The sequence below is a fragment of the Mauremys reevesii genome, linkage group 10 (assembly GCF_016161935.1).
Source record: "Mauremys reevesii isolate NIE-2019 linkage group 10, ASM1616193v1, whole genome shotgun sequence".
Classification (NCBI taxonomy): domain Eukaryota; kingdom Metazoa; phylum Chordata; order Testudines; family Geoemydidae; genus Mauremys; species Mauremys reevesii.
This window is the reverse complement of record NC_052632.1, coordinates 50,637,215-50,650,697: the sequence shown is the minus strand read 5'-3', so window position 1 is coordinate 50,650,697 and position 13,483 is coordinate 50,637,215. Positions and strand designations below refer to the sequence as shown.

General features: G+C 53.2%; 1 protein-coding gene across 5 annotated transcripts in view; it reads left to right on the top strand.

Moving 5' to 3' along the window:
• The window catches only part of CAPN15 (calpain 15), a 108,808-nt gene that overhangs the window by 68,979 nt on the left and 26,346 nt on the right, over nt 1-13,483 (top strand). The gene's annotated exons all lie outside the window — the stretch shown is intronic.

Here is a 13,483-nt window from a genome sequence, read left to right as displayed (position 1 = left end):
TCTCTCTCTCATCACACTGTACCAAAACTCCTTTAACCTGCAAGCAGAGGGCACTTCTAGATGGGGGTGGGACATGGCTAGCACCCTTCACCCAGGAGAAGCCAGTATGCATCTGCGCCATAATACATATCTGGGTGGCAGTGTGCCAGCCCCTGGCTTGCTCATTTCCTTGCAAAGTGGCGGTATAACGAAGCAGTCCCCTACTTCACCTTGTTTCTTGCTCTTTTTGATCCCTGTTCTAGTTAGGCCTCCAGTCTCACTGTGCTGTAAGTACCCAGGGAAGGGCCCTGTCATCTGTCCCTTGCCTGCTGGATGTTGTCACAGAATAGGGATGGTTAGTGCAGGGGTGGATGCTGCCCCTTCAAGAGAGTAAGAATCCACGTCCCTCTCCCATCTGACCTGTTGGCCTCCTCTTTTTAGAGTAGATCAATGTGGTGGATTGGGTAGCAAGGGCTGTGTAAGCATGTGGACTCACCCCTGCAGCGCCTCCTGCTGGTTTCTTCTGGGAATTAGCTCTGCCAGCCTTGGAGCGCCCTCTGCAGGCCAGTATCCCACTGCCGCTTGCCCCCCGTGTCCCTCCCTGAACTCCAGTGCCCCGTTATCTGGGGTGCTGCCCCTTGGCCATACACCCCTCAGTCTCAGGATCTCCCCTCCCCCAGGAAACCTCCACCCCCTGTCCCCACCTTGCTTCAGTCGTAGCCTGCTGCCAGCCCTCAACTTGCCCCCGTGCCCGGGGGCAGATTGCAGTGTCAGCCGCTCATCATAGGCAAGGTTGGGTCTGGACCTGTTGCCTCTCTCTGCAACCCAGTGCTTCTGTGGGGCCTTGGACAAGGCCCTGCAGCCTGGGGAGTTGCCAGCCTGGAGCTCCCCAGCCCCTCTGGCTGCTCTCCAGCTCTGCCTCACTCTAGGCACCCCGAGCTTCCCAGCAGCCAGGCCCCCCTCTCTCTGAAAGCAGAGAGAGACTCTGCTCCTGGCTTCCCTGGCCTTTATAGGGCCAGCTGGGTCTGTTTGGGGCGTGGCCACAGCTGAGGCTGTTTCCCCAATCAGCCCAGCTTTTCACCCTGCCCCAGCCAGCCAGGGCTGTTTTAAGCCCTTCCAGGCAAGAGTGGGTGACCACCCCGCTACAGGCTGGAAACAGCTGATGTGCCCGCTGATCCCACACAGCCCTGCCAATGCCCCTCACTTGTGAGCTGCAGGGGGTGGGGACTGCTGTTCCAGGGTCCCCCCTCCCAATCCTGCCAGTAGCCATCAGTACTAGCCGGATGCTGCTATTCTAGTCCTGCACCACTCCCCTAACTCTGTCTCACCAGCAGCCCCCTGGCTTATTCCAGCCCTGGGCCTCTCTCACAAGCAGGCCAAAGGTGGTGGTGGGCAAATATTCACTGCCAGCTCAGCTGAGGCCACCAAACTCACCACAGCCGAGAGCTGGTCAGGATGGGAGCCCAGCACTCCAAAGGGGACTGGCTAGTGCTTTCCCCTCTGCACCATCTAGCCCGAGTCACCTTGTCCCATTTAGTTAAGGGACAGATCAGCAGAGGAACAATTGTATCTCTGTAATGGGCTCTCCTTTCTCTCCATCTGTCTCTCCTTGTACATCAGGGAATGCTCCAGACTGCCTCTTGCATGGGGAGAGGGTGGTGCTCAGCTGGAAAATTCCAACTGCAGCGGCCTTCTGACATATCTGTGCCCTTGGAAATGTTATCGGAAGGGAAGTCTCCCTGAGGCAATGCCGCGCAGTTTTCCCTCCAGTCCCATGTCCTGGAGCTTCCACAAGGAGCCTCTGCCCCTTGAGGCAGGTTCAGTCTCATGGTTCCTTTTCCTTTGCTGCTATGAATGCCCCACACTTTCTGCCGTGCCCCTTCTGATCTGAGACTCGTATCCCTTTCGCTCTCTCCCCCAGCATTGCTTGAAATCTGCCCCTGTGAAGGCTCTGAACAGCAGCTCTCAGACCGTAGTCGTTCATGTACTGCTGCTTTACAGCCGGATTGTGACGTGGGTGGGTGGAACTCGAGCTCACACCACCTGCACCCGGCAGATTAGGAACTCGAGGCGGTGTAAAGCACTGCAGCAGTTGAGTTTTCTCAGGCCTGTTCTACACTTAAAGATCGGGCACCCTGAGCGCAGTGGTTAGGTCGCCGAACCCTCAGCATAGGGAAGCTAGAATTTTTCTGTTGACCTAGCAACCATCTCTCAGAGAGGTGAGCTCATGTCATTGAGTGGAATGCACTAGAGTGGCCAGACTGGATCAGACCGATGGTTCATCTAGCCCAGTATCCTGTCTGCCGACAGTGGCCAATGCCAGAGACTTCAAAGGGAATGAACAGACCAGGGTGATTATCAAGTGATACATCCCCTGTTGTCCAGTCCCAGCTTCTGGCAGTCAGAGGCTAGGGACACCCAGAGCATGGGGTTGCTAACAGCCATTTATGGACCTGTCCTCCATGCAAGTTGGGAAGTTGTGTGGTAAAACTGAGTCAGCTTGGGGGTGTGACTCCCAAGCACCTTCATACCAGTGTAAGTGCATTTGCACGAGGGGGTTGTGTTGGTTAAGCTCTGCGGGTGTAGTTAAAGTGGTACAACTGTCTGGTGTAGGCCAGGCCTTTGCGTGTAGCTTAGTGGTTCCCCAGCTGTCCCATGGGGCCTTTTGTGCATTCTCGACCGTGCCACAGGACGTGGGCTGCACCTGCTCACCAGAGCAGTGGCTGGAGCACAGGGTTGGCAGCGGGCTGGTTTTTTTTACTGCCTTGCCAGTTGCCAATGAAATGTGCTGGTTCCTTGCCCTCCCCCTTCCTTGCAAGCTGTGCATACACATGTCCACGCCAGTGGCCATGGAGCAATTTTGTAAGTGCCGTGTGCCCCTGTGCATGCTGGACTCTTGGTGCGCTGAAACCACGATGCCTGGGGCTCCGGCTCCTCTCGGTGCCAGGGAAGTTGGGTGAATAGACCTGAGGCTCACCAGCAGGGCAGGGTAAGGAGCAGGGACTGGGGTGTGGGAGGCAGGAATACCTAGGAGGGGATGGTTTTGGGGGGCTCCCTCAAGGGCATGCTCCTGGGAGGGGTGGGTGTAGGAACTCCTGGGCTAGGGGGTCAGGCTGATTGGGGGGGCTTAGAGGGGAAGAGGAGGGTCAGGCTGGGGTGGGGGATGGGAACAGCAGCTGGTTTCTCTGTGACTTGGAGAGCAGGGTGGGCATCAAGGAGGACTGGTAGAGTGGGTCAGTGTGTGTACGGGCTGAATCAGAGACAGACAGGGTGGCCCAGGGCAGAGGCTCATAATTAAGATCTCCCTGCAAAGTGCTGATGCCCTCAGCTCCCATTGGAAGCCGCTAGGTGGAGCATCCCCCAGTTTGTCTGTGATTTAGTGGAGCAGGAATTGGTTCATCTGATCCCCACCTCCCCAACTTAAGCAGGTCAGCTTTTGCAATGGGCACTGGGCTTCTGGGTGGCTCAGTCAGTATTACCTGATGCTACTGATGCCCATTCCCCATCCTTCTTGGCTCATGTCATAAGCGAATGGGCATTGCCCACCTGGTCGATGTGAATTTGCTGAGGGCTGCCGGCATGGTGAATACACCATCAGTGAGTTTTTAGATACATGTTCCCTTTTCTGAGCCAGGCCCCTTGTGATGAAGAGGGGAGTGGACTTGGCTGTAGTGTAAATATAAAGGGGATTGTTTTTTAATTGAGAGGACAGACCTGTTGAGTCCTGTGATTTAGATGGGAGGTCTGCATGGTGTGAGGGATCTGTTCAAATCTTTTCCTGCACCGGTGCCCATGTTCACAGAGTCTAGCAGGCTGCTGTTCTCCTTGAAGCAGTAATAATAATGTATTACAGTGCCAAAGGATCGCAAAGCACTTTGCCAAATGTCTAGAAAAGGCTAATTCTGTCCACCACTGAAATGCAGCCAGCTCTGGGGTGAAACTTCATGGCTGGTTAACACCCCCCAGCAGTATTACACAATAGTATAAGGCAGGAAGAGAAGAATACCGCCTTCAATCAAAACTGCAGTGGGGACTTCAGGCACAAGAAGCAGAACCTGGGGTAACCCAGAGTGAAGTTTACTTAGGGCATCAGGGCTTCTAGCCCTGTTCTTCCAAGAAGTTCCATAGGCTCCTGTTCCTAGTTAGAGTCCCTGCATTTATATCCCACCCGTGTCCCCTATCACGCACAAGTCTGGGTTCAGTCCTGAGCTGGTGTGAGAAAAGGGCGGTCTACTGATCATGAACCCCACTGGCTTTCCTTGAAGGCCTACTATCAAAGTACGACCCTGCAGCACGTGAGGGGCACGCCCCATACTTACCCAGGTGAAGAGCAAAGGTAAAAGTTCCTCTGGGCCTGCAACACGCTCGTGAGATGGGGTTGTTTGTGGTTTAGCATCTCGGGGCTGCTAATGGCCCAGCACCAGAGCTCGGCTGTGGGCCAGCCTGGGCCCTGTAATGCAGATGCTGACAGATGTGGGATGCTGCCCCATTTTGGGCACGGGGGGGTGTTGAGGTGACTAATCTGTCCATGGCCAGTATATGATGATATCCATGCGGATTCCTCTTCTCCTTCCCCCCGCCTGACACTTGATGGTCCCTGACTCTTGTAGCCTCAGCCAAGAGGATGGATACAGCAGCGCAGGCCTCTCCAGTGACATGGCGCAGCCCTGCTCCACAGCGGGGATGGGCTAATTCAGTCTCTGCAGCCCAGTCCATCTGTGGATTCTGTGCTGAACGTGGCACCAACTGCAGTGGCGTGTTGATGGTGTGGCTGCAGCTGCCAGCTTCATTTATGTATGTAAGTTAACAGCTGTCAGATGGTGGTAGCCTCTGGTTGCTACCAGCGCCTCTGGTCCATGTGATCGTGCTGAGCTATCGTGTGGACAAGGGGCTGCACTGAGATGAAGCTCATTCCACTGGTGAGCTGCAGCAGGTTTTGCACTCAGTTGTTCCCAGGTGGCAGCTGCGTGTGCTAAGACACCCCTGTGTGTAGCACTGGACAGTAAGGAGCCATTTAATTCCTTGGTGCTGCATGTTTTGGGTCTGTGGTTTGCTGAGTGGTGACCATGGGCGGCAGGCTTGTATAATTTTTGGTGGTGCCCAAGTGGATCCGTTCCATCCATAGGATGCCTACCCCTACCTTATGCTTCAGGGGGACGTGGGGTCCAGGGTGGCCTGGGGGGTTAGCGGGGTGCCTGGCGCCGACAGCAGCGAGCAACCCTCCTCCGCCCAGCCTCTTCCCACACCGCCCCCACACCACCTCTTCCCCGAAGCCCCTGCCCCTGAGCAATGCCGGGAGCTGGCGAGGTTGAGCAGAGTGGGCTGGGGCCAGGTCACTCGCTGCTGCCAGTGCCAGGCCCCCCGCTAATGCCCCAGGCTGCCCTGGACCCCATCACCCCCTGAAGCACAAGGTAGGGGTAGGCACCACCATGTTGTGCGACAAACACTTGACAAAATTACTGGACTTAGTGACGGACAATGCGGGCAGGTGGGTATTATGTCATTCAGTCATTCAACCCATAAAATTGCACACATTTTGCCACACTGAAAAAACCCCAAAAAACAGTAACCTAGCTAATAAATAATAATAAATTCAACTCATATAATTAATGAAAAATGTGTGTATACTGTATATGAGATTATATGAGAAATGAAAATGAGCTTGCTTTGGGATTTTACAAGGCACATATATCATTTAAACACATTTGGTACCTTACATAATGATAACACTTCTTGCAAATCACATAAATAGGGAACCCATGGTCCCCTTCCCTCAACCCATTGCAAAAGCACAGGGGTTATTGCTGGCTGCCCTAGGGCTGCAGAAAACCATATGGGCAAAACATATGGAAAGAAGAGGATCAATTTATACAGAGGGCTGAAGGAGACTCCCATAATGCATTAATTAACACTTAATACATCAAAATTAAATATATTACAGAGATCAGAACTTGTCATGACAGACTTTACTTCATGAGAAGCTCAAGAGAAAGAAGACCCAGAGGAAGTAATGGGAGGGGCAATCCTAGGGAGACCAAAGGGGCTGGTAGAGGGAGCAGACAGAGAACAAGGGTAGAGGCAGAGTCACTGCAGGGTTGATCCAGTCTTCTGCCTCTCCCCAGTGGGTGGAAACACTGATCACTATAGGAGGAAACAATAGAGTGGAATGCCCAGAAGAATGAATGACTTGAGGACAATTTCCTGAAGGGACCCTTACCCTTGCAGAGCTTTTCTGGCTCCAACACTTACATTTCTATACAGGGCAGTTTGGCCCACAGAAATAAAAATCTGCACATCTTCCATGTGTTTTTGGACCAATAGAAAAAAAACAGGTACAATTCATGTGACTTAAAATTGCCTATGAAACTGACTTAACAAAATAAATGAGCTTATGAACAACCAGAAATATACTGTACTTCTCAAGTGAAAAAAATATAAATGGACTTCTTGGCAAAGAAATTGTAAGTTTTTTTCTTACCGGAAAAGTCACAAACTGTCTGGAAAGGAAGAGTAGACTGAATTACTCACCTCAGTGAAATTAAATATCCAGAGAATTACTGGGCCTGTGAGGATGATGACCGGGGCTTGCTCACCTGTGGCTCCCCCTCCCTGTGCTGTGGAGGCACAGCCAGGCAGGTCTGCATCTGCAAGCAGGCACCCTGCCTCAGGTGCAGCTCCCATGGGCCCTGCTAGCCAATAGACTGGGAGCCTCCTGGCCAATGGAATGGGCTGGGCTGGGGGGCGGAAGGCAAAGGGGGAGATTGTAGGGAGCTTTGGAGGAGGGGAGGCAGTGGGGGAGGGGAGTGGGCTGGCACAAAGGGGAGGGCTCTCTGGAGAGGAGTGACGGGCACAGGGGTCATTGGGAGTCTCTCGAGGGGGCAGAGGGTTGTGTGGGTCTCTGTGGGGCAGGGGGCTGTGATGGGCAGAGCCAGCTGCAACCTGGGTCTGCTCTGCGGGGGGTGTTGCTATAGTCCCCTCAGGAAGCTCCCCCCATCCTGTGTATTTTATACCAGCCCCGGGGTGCCCATTGCTGCTCCTTTCCCCCGCCCACGGCTCCATCTGTCTGTCCCCACAACCCCCAGCTGCGTCTGTCTGCGTCTGTCAGCCCACTGCCGGGGGCTGTGTCCTTGTGTCTGTCTGTCCCCACCACCCCCGGCTGTGTCTGTCTGTCCCACAACCCCCGGGCTGTGTCTCTGTGTCTGTCTGTCCCACAACCCCTGGCTGTGTCTCTGTGTCTGTTTGTCCCACAACCCCCCCCCTGGCTGTGTCCGTGTGTCTGTCTGTCCCACAACCCCCCTGGCTGTGTCTGTCTGTCCCCACAACCCCCGGGCTGTGTCCTTGTGTCTGTCTGTCCCCACCACCCCCTGGCTGTGTCTCTGTGTCTGTTTGTCCCCACAACCTCCCAGCTGTGTCCGTGTGCCTGTCTGACAGGACAGCCCCCCGGCTGTGTCTTTGTGTCTGTCCCCACAACCTCCCGGCTGTGTCTGTGTGTCTGTCTGACAGGACAGCCCCCCGGCTGTGTCTTTGTGTCTGTCCCCACAACCTCCCGGCTGTGTCTGTGTGTCTGTCTGACAGGACAGCCCCCCGGCTCACCGGCTGTGTCAGTCTGACAGTGACAGACCCTGCTGCTCGCTCTGCCCAGGGCTGAGAGCCGCTGCCTGTGGCTCCCTCCCCCTCCCTGCTGTGGAGATGTGGCCAGGCAGCTCTGGCACCGCCCCCTGCAGCTCCCATTGGCTGGGGTTCCCGGCCAATGGGCTGTGAGCCGAGTCAGCGCTGGGGCCTCTCCGGGGCTGGGGGGAGCTGCTTGTGGGGAGCGGGAGAGCTGCCCCTGAGGTGAGAGCGCCCCACATTGCCGACCCCTAGCGTGGGGACCCCCAAAGCACAGGGCCTGGGGCCCAAACATTGGTGGAGCTGGGCCCACCTTCAGGAATATTGCTGGAGCATGGGCCCCACGGGCGCATATAACTCGCCGCCTATGGTGGTGACTGATCTTTGTAAACCAAACGCCTCCAGGCTGGACATGGCAGGACAGGGAGAGCACAGACCGTTTGTTTGTCTCATTTGCTTCCCCCAGAGTTGAGAAGTGTCTGTGAGGTCAGGAGGTAGAGGGAGGTGGCCACAGGGCTGGGGGAACAACTGGATTTTCACATGCTTGTGTGTTTTACAGGAAGTCAGGGGGCTCCAAAGGGGCCCACCCATGCAGATCAGAGTATGAGAGGAGGGTCTGTCAGTCAGTCACTCTCTCTCTCTCTGTCTGTCTGCATGCGCACACATATCGTAGGGGCAAGGACCATGTCTCCCCATGGGTTTGTACAGTCTCTGCCACACTGCAGCCCTCGTCCTAATTGGGGCAGTTGGCCTCAGCTGCAGTACAGAGACTGGTGGGAGGGAGGGAGGGAGGGAGAGAGAGAGAGAGAGAGGGGTGTGTGTGTGTGTGTGTGTGTGTGTGTCTGTCTGTCTGTCTGTCTGTCTGTCACACAGATGGAAATAGTAGGTAGAAATAGCTAGAGTGGACTCCAGTAAGCTGGAGACTTGCATGAGAGGCTGCTGATCATCTCGTGGTAGCTCAGAGCTGTATGACTCAAGGCAGAAGAAAGGAAAATCAATTTTTATATTTCACCTTGTTATGAACGTTTCCCGAAATAACTCCAATAAATGCCTGGTAAAGTACAAACTATTAAAGAGCATGATGTGAACCAGAAAGAGATTTTGTGCGGGCTCTCAGAATTAATTTGATTCTCTGAGAGGGACTTTGTTTTAAAATATATATATATATACAAGTATTCTCTTGGGGGGGGGGGGGGGGGAAAACCAGTAGAAGAGATGGCAAAGATCACAACGGCCCTTCTGGTGGGGGTGGGAGTGGGGGAGACTTGCCCACTCTTGGTTACCTGGGCTCTCCACTTGGGAGTGTCGCTGTTAAGCGGTTGTTGACTTGTCTTCCAGCGCTGGTGAAGACAGCTGTTTTCATTTGCATGTGGCCAGGAGGCTGTGTCTTTTCCCCACCTGCGTGGCTGTCACTACTCTGTTGCATGGGTTTGTTGCCTCAAGACTCAGTTGTGGCAAAGCGCTCAGCTTGGGCTGGGTTCGGAAAGTGCAGCTGACACAGAAGGGGCTGGGCTGCTTGGGAACCAGGGCGCTGTGCCAGGGGCACAATGGGCCTGCATTGACTACTTGTAGAGATCTGGGCTGAGTTGAAGGTGTTTGTGCTAACTCCTAAAGCTCTGGGACTGCCTGGCTGAGGGATGAGATCCCTCACTCCCCATGCTGCTCTGCTGCAGCTGAGATCAGTAGGAGAATCATAGAATCATAGAATCTCAGGGTTGGAAGGGACCTCAGGAGGTCATCTAGTCCAACCCCCTGCTCAAAGCAGGACCAAACCCAACTAAATCATCCCAGCCAGGGCTTTGTCAAGCCTGACCTTAAAAACCTCTAAGGAAGGAGATTCCACTACCTCCCTAGGTAACCCATTCCAGTTCTTCACCACCCTACTAGTGAAAAAGTTTTTCCTAATGTCCAACCTAAACCTCCCCCTCTGCAACTTGAGACCATTACTCCTTGTTCTGTCATCTTCTACCACTGAGAACAGTCTAGATCCATCCTCTTTGGAACCCCCTTTCAGGTAGTTGAAAGCAGCTATCAAGTCCCTCCTCATTCTTCTCTTCTGCAGGCTAAACAATCTCAGTTCCCTCAGCCTCTCCTCATAAGTCATGTGCTCCAGCCCCCTAATCATTTTTGTTGCCCTCCGCTGGACTCTCTCCAATATGTCCACATCTTTCTTGTAGTGTGGGGCCCAAAACTGGACACAGTACTCCAAATGAGGCCTCACCAGTGCTGAGTAGAGGGGAATGATCACATCCCTCGATCTGCTGGAAATGCCCCTACTTATACAACCCCAAATGCCATTAGCCTTCTTGGCAACAAGGGCACACTGTTGACTCATATTCAGCTTTTCGTCCACCGTAACCCCTAGGTCCTTTTCTGCAGAACTGCTGCCCAGCCATTCGGTCCCTAGTCTGTAGCAGTGCATGGGATTCTTCCGTCCTAAGTGCAGGACTCTGCACTTGTCCTTGTTGAACCTCATCATATTTCTTTTGGCCCAACCCTCTAATTTGTCTAGGTCCCTCTGTATCCTATCCCTACCCTCCAGCGTATCAACCACTCCTCCCAGTTTAGTGTCATCTGCAAACTTGCTAAGGGTGCAGTCCACACCATCCTCCAGATCGTTAATGAAGATATTGAATAAAACCGGCCCCAGCACCGACCCTTGGGGCACTCCACTTGATACCGGCTGCCAACTAGACATGGAACCATTGATCACTACCCGTTGAGCCCGACCATCTAGCCAGTTTTCTATCCACCTTACCGTCCATTCATCCAGCCCATACTTCTTTAACTTGCTGGCAAGAATACTGTGGGAGACTGTATCAAAAGCTTTGCTAAAGTCCAGAAATAGCACATCCACTGCTTTCCCCTCATCCACAGAGCTGGTTATCTCGTCATAGAAGGCAATTAGGTTAGTAAGGCATGCCTTGCCCTTGGTGAATCCATGCTGAGCACTTGAGCTGGGAGCCAGAGGTGCCTTGGTGTAACAGAGAGGGAGCTGCTGGCTGTCATCCAGTGTGAGAGCCCCTCAGGTCTGGATCTTGCTCCTGCCCTGTTGCCCAGAGTAGCCTGAACTTGTCAGCCTTCAGAGCATGCTGCAAAGCTCTTCTTTCCAAGGAGGTGCTATTTAGTGGCCTGGGGTATAGCTTCCTTTGCTGTAGAACTGCTGGGTTTCTCTTTGCGAGCCCGATCTTGCAGGCAGACCTGCACAGGTGGACCCTTGTGCTGCACAGATCCCCAGCGGGGGGAAGGGTCTGCCTTGATGGACACGATGGCAGGATCAGGGCTGTTTGTTGAGGGCCGGTTGGGCTTGGGTGTCCTAGGGTGACCCCAATCCGGGGCGCACTCCTGCGGCAGGCCATGGCATGACATAGACGACATAGTCCGGCCATACAAGGAGCTCAGTCTCTCTCAATGGCCAATTCAAAAGCCTGCCTGTAGGCGTAGTGTACATGCAATAACCCGTAAAACCCTCATGATGAAACCATTCCGTTAAGCAGTCTGTCCCTCTCCTCTTTCTGCCTTTGGCGCCGGATCACCTCCTGATTACTCCCAGAATCGCTTCCTTCCCACGACTCTCCTTCCTACTTGGTGCTCCTACCCCTGCTCAGGGGACATCCCTGCAGGACCACCCCTTGGGCCAGGGCTCAGCTTCCCACAGCCCTCTGCTCCAGCCTGTCACAAGGGGGCTTCCTGCAGCGTTCCACTCCCCCAGGGGTCCCTTGCCTGCAAGGCCACCTTCCAGCATCAATCAGGCTCAGCTTCCCTTACAGAGGCTGGTTCTTCCCCTTGTTCCTAGGGGCCTGTGCATGAGCTCCCCTGAAACTTTCCAGGGCACCCCCAGTTCTGGCCAGTCCTCGCCAACAATGTTCTTCTTCACCTTTCAGTCTTTGCGGTGGTTCCCTGGCCCAGTTCTCCTCTGCTGCTCCTGTGTCTTTCTCAGGCAGCTTTCTCCTGCTCTTTCCTGAGTTACCCCAGGTGCCTTCTCTTAATACCTGTTTAGGAGGCAGCTGACCAGTCAGGTGTACAGGCCCCGCTCCCCCTTCAGGGGTCCCATCCCCTTGACACAGATTGGGATTTTTCTCTCTGTCTCTTCACAATTTTTCTGTTTAGATTTATAATTTTTCCAACCCTCAAATCCCTCCCGTAAATGAGGAAAGAGGCAGGAAATTCCCATTTCTGCCTGATGTGCTGACCTTCGCTCACGCTCTGGGGTGTTGGCACAGACCCTGCATTTCCTGGCACCCGTTAGTACGTGCTACAAGCTGGAGAGGACATTGCTACTCTGGTGGGTATACATCGGACCCTGCATCCCTGCCAGGGGAGATCGTGTGTTTCTCAGGCAGAAAACACTACTAGTGCAACGGTAAGGCAGAGAGCTTAATCTCCAAGCATACAGCTCCAAGTAAAGGCTTCCCCAGCATTGAGGAAACAGCCAGCTTTGCATAGGCTCAACATTTTACCAAATGTTTCTGTACTAATAGAGCCAACAAAATCTAAGCTCACTAGCCGTGCGTCCATCACTTTGTTTCCTTTTCCAATGAAAAGTAGTTTGGGTTTGTTTTTTATCCGGTTAGGATTTAAAGCTTCTCTTGCAGTGTTACATTGCAAACTTTGTAGCAGTTTCCCTGTGCTACTAAAAAGAGTCTGGGACCAGAAGTGAAACTAGCTAGTGCCACAGTTGAGTAGTGGGAACAAAGCAAATACTCACCATTCAGAGTGAAATGTAGATTAGATTTTTAAAATGTGTTCAAGTTTTAATAAGCACCGTTGTTATGAATTACCCGGGTAAGAACATTTGTTTCTTTTAAAAACCTGATTTTTTTAACCAAAGTGTATTTTTCTTCCCCTTGCATGTCTGTCTTACAACAGGGTCTTCTGTTACATGATCACTGTGTCTGTCTGTAAATAATCCAGATATTCACCTAAAGTGAATGGGCACAGGTGCAATTTAAACTAATCAAGAGTAAGCTGGAGAAAGGTGCTTTAGAAAAGCCGCTTGGAGGTGTGGTATTAACATACTTCTCAGCCTGTGCTCTGAGATGTGCCCATGCATTTCCCTACAGTTCTAGGCCAAAGCACTGCTCCTGTAGGGTAGAGTCCAGAGTGCGATTGCAACTGTGGGTATGGCTACACTGGTGAGTTGCAGCGCTGGAAAGTCTCCACCAGCGCTGCAATTAGTAAGTGGCCACACCTGCAGGGCACTTCCAGCGCTGCAACTCCCTGGCTGCAGCGCTGGCCGTACACCTCACTCAGCATGGGGAATAAGGATTCCAGCGCTGGTGCTACAGCGCTGGTCATCAAGTGTGGCCACACACCAGCGCTGTGATTGGCCTCCAGGGTATAAGGATGTATCCCAGAATGCTTTTATAAATTACTCTCTTTGTTTTGTTATGCAGCCTCTCTTTGTTTTGTTGTGAACTCCAGCTACGTTGATCCCGGAGCTGTTTATCTACAAACACAGCTCCTGTTTGCTGTGATCAATCTGTGAACAATCAAATGAGATAATGAGGCAGGCAGGGAGTGAGTGTTTGCTTGACAGAAACAGCGGGGGCAGAGGGGAGAAAGGGAGTCGTGTTGGCTGCAGGCTGTTTGCAGTTAAGAGTTAAGGGTAAGGGATCGGGAACATGTTCTGATTTTTCAAGTCAGGAAGCTAACACACAGTGTTGGCTCCAAAAATCCACTCTCTCTCTCTCTCCCCCCGCTCCCTGTCACACTATGCCCCACCCCACCCCCCTCTTTTGAAAAGCACCGTTGCTGCCACTTGAATGCTGGGATAGCTGCCCATAATGCATCACTCTCAACAGCGCTGCAAATGTGGCCACACACCAGCGCTGGTAGCTGTAAGTGTGGCCACACACCAGTGCTGGCCCTGCACAGCTGGACAACCAGCGCTGCA